Here is a 3,265-nt window from a genome sequence, read left to right as displayed (position 1 = left end):
GCAGCCCTCCGTCGTCGCGAGCGCGCTTGGGCAGGGGGGCTGGAGCGCCAACTCGGTACGCGGGGGCCCCACCCTCACCAGGCTCGGAGGGCTCAGACCTCTGCGTGGCCAATCGCTCCCTGGTGGGACCCCAGACTCGTGTGGGCCCCGGATTAGCACTGATGGGGGCAGGTGGCGCGGGGGTCCACTAGGGAGCAGCAACCCCTCTCCCGGCGTGGCACCCGAGCTCCCCGTCCTGCAGTCTAGAGGAGCAAGCCGGGGACAAGCCAGCCACAGAGGGAGACACCTGGGATGCAGTCACGTGACGACGGAAGCTGGTGTTGAGGGGCTGATTCCAGAGGTCCCCGGGGAGCGCCCCCCTTCACTGATCCTTCGCAGAAGCCGGGCCTCGGGGACTCCAGGGATTCCCAGCGCTGGCAACGCGAGCCCAGCCCTATGAGACAGCTTGGGAAACCCCTGGCAGGATGCTGGAGGCAGAGAGAGCCCAGATGACCCCCAGACTGCCTCCAGAGCCTGACCCTTCCCTTTTCATAGCCTCAAACCCTGAGACTTTTTCTGAGCTGAGATTTCTCCCTGCCCGTCCGTCTGCAGCGCTGGTCCTAAAAGTCCCACGCTCCCCTTACCCTGAAGGGGCCAAAGGATTTCTATGCCAGGGAAAGCTCTGTAGTGGGGTCCTGCTAAGGAGTCGTGAAAAGTCTGACGCGATTCCTGAGGGCCTTGCTTCTGTGTCCTTCCCAGCTCCCCATCTGCTGTGCCACGTCCCTGCCAGGGGCACTGGTCCTCCGTGCCTGGCCGCCTGTCCAGCTTCAGTTCACCAAGCGCCCTTGAAACAGAGCCAGCCAAATCGGATTCCCCTCTCCTCCACAGGCCCAGCACAATCAGTTTGTACCTTTCCCACGCACAGTGTGTGCCCTGTCTCCTATTCTAGCGATCTGTTTACTAGTCTTGTCCTAACCAGATTAGAAGGTCCTTGAGGCAGAAACAAAGTCTGCTTCTCCTTTGAGGCCTCTTCCCTGCCCCCAATTCATCTCACTCAGGCCAAGCCTGGCACCCGAGATGATATTCAATTAATACTGGGTGTACTGAAGTGATTTCCTGCCCTCCAGTAGTTGTCGGGCCGGTTGCAGACACGAACTCAGGGTGTGTGGGGTTAAATAATAACCAAAGCCAGCAGGTGGTAAGTATGAAAAGTGGGTGACAGCTATGGGGACTCAGAGGCAAGGAGGTGGAGATCGAGGAGCAAGTTCCCAGGAGGTTCTAAGCCTTGAGCTGACTGTGTAGGAGGAGAGGGAGGGGCAGGGTGGAGGTGACTCATTGGGGTTGACATCACCACAAAACAGCACTTTACATGCATTATCTCTGATATTTAAGGCTGGACAAGTTTTGAGAGGGGGGCCAGGGATAGTGCCCAAGCCTGGCCCACCCAGAGCCAACCAAAGCACAGAGGGCAGCCTTGAATGTCCCCGGGCGCTGGCACTGCCTGTTCCCTGGCCTGCCGCTCCTACCTACTACACCCGAGAGTGCCCAGCTCTGCCCAGTTCTGGATGCACTGTGGTCCCACCCTGGAGAACAACTGGTCCGTGTGACCTCAGGCAAGGACTTCTTCTCACCGGTATAGGCTGTGGCTTTGGGCATCCCTGTCGTGATGCTTGCCACTTCCCCTGATGGCACCTGGGCTGGTGTGGCTGCCTGCCCCCCTCCACGTACCCTCCCAGGCTGGAGCCATTGAGAGGAACACTGGGTACAGAGTGTGAACAGGGACGGCTTCCTGTGGTTGCAGAGGGAGCAGCGGGACTTTCCCTGCAGTGCCTGAGCTGGGGGAGAAGTGGGCCAACCTCCAAGGAACCTCTGCTCTCTTCCCTCCCTCCTCGGTGCTCCCAGCCCTCTAAAAGGCTGGTACAGTTTGTTACGCTGGGGCCGGAACGTACCGTGTTTCACATGGCCTCTGTCCAGCCCTACACTGGCCACTTTATATTTATACTTCCTGCTGCAGCCGTGGTATCCTGCTGTCAGTCACCCCTGCTCTCTTCTGCCCACCTCCCAAGCCCCCCAGCAGGTTATGAAGTGAGTCTCTGTCCCCACAGTCCCTGTGGGAGGAAGGGGGTACAGAGAGCCCCAGAGGGGAGAAGTTGGATTCCAGAAGGGGAAGGTGCCCATGAAGGCTCCTCCGTGGGAGCCACTTCCAGGAGCTCAGCAGACCAGGTCATCGCTGATTCTCCTCCTCTGTCCCAGGGAAAGGGGCAGGGAACTCCCCACCCACCCACTCCCTCCCCGGAGCCGAGCGTTCCTAACAGAAGCCTGGTCATTTCTTAGGGATGTCCCGAGTTGTGAGTTGTGACCAGATTCGTGTCAGATCTGGCCTCGCTCCCAGAGGAAGCAGGTGACAGCGCTACTAAAGACTCACAGAGGCCCAGCAGTGGAGCTGGGTGGCCAGGCCCGATGGCAGCGGGCTCTCCTGACTCTCGGCCAGCCGTCCTGCCCACCACCCTTCACCCTTCTCCCAGGGATAAATCACCTCCTTGTGTTGCGTCGGCCCCGGGATCCACAACCAGGAGCCGAGCCTGGGCTCCCGGGTTGCGGAATCAGCTCTGTCTGTGGCACCCAGGGACGCAGCGGTGACATGGCCTCTTTTAGCTCTCTCCAGGGCTGACCGTGGGTTAATTACCTGTCCTGCCTCACTGTAGCTCAGTGCTCCTCTGGGGGCAGCAGCCCTCCCCTGTTGGGAGAACTGAGCCAAGAGCAAGAAGGGGCTGGCGGCTGCTGTCTGAACTCTCCCAAGCTAGCTGAGGGAGGAAGAACTTCCCAAGGTGTCCCTAACCTGGTGAAGGGTGGCCTTTCACCTGGCCCCGTCACCTCTGGAGGGTCACACTCATCCGCCCCAGGGCCCCAGAGCAGGGCCACCAGACGCCCCATGTTTACTCAGCCGTGCTGGTCTCCGGCTTCCTGTCCTCTGTGGCTCTCCTGGGTACACCATGTCCCCTCCGAGCTGCTGTTGCTTCCTGTGAGTTCTTTCTTCTTCCTCTTTTATCCTTCCTTCTTTCTTTTGCTCGCCTCCTTCCCTCGGAGCTCTGTTTATATGCCGCCACCCATCTGTGTTTACTTTTATTTTTGTTTTTTGTATTCCCAGTTCCTGAGAAGTTCCTGGTGTCCCTCTGCCTTCTTTTCCCTGACTGACACCATCTTGTTTCCCGGAAAGGGCCTTCCACCCCCACCCTCCCCCTATGTCTCACCTTGCCCTGCCCCCCTGCCCACCAGACCCCTCAGC

Source organism: Fukomys damarensis, unplaced genomic scaffold (genome assembly GCF_012274545.1).
Source record: "Fukomys damarensis isolate Sample0158 unplaced genomic scaffold, DMR_v1.0_HiC HiC_scaffold_20, whole genome shotgun sequence".
In the NCBI taxonomy this organism is placed as follows: Eukaryota; Metazoa; Chordata; class Mammalia; order Rodentia; family Bathyergidae; genus Fukomys; species Fukomys damarensis.
Note: the sequence above shows the minus strand (reverse complement) of the source record.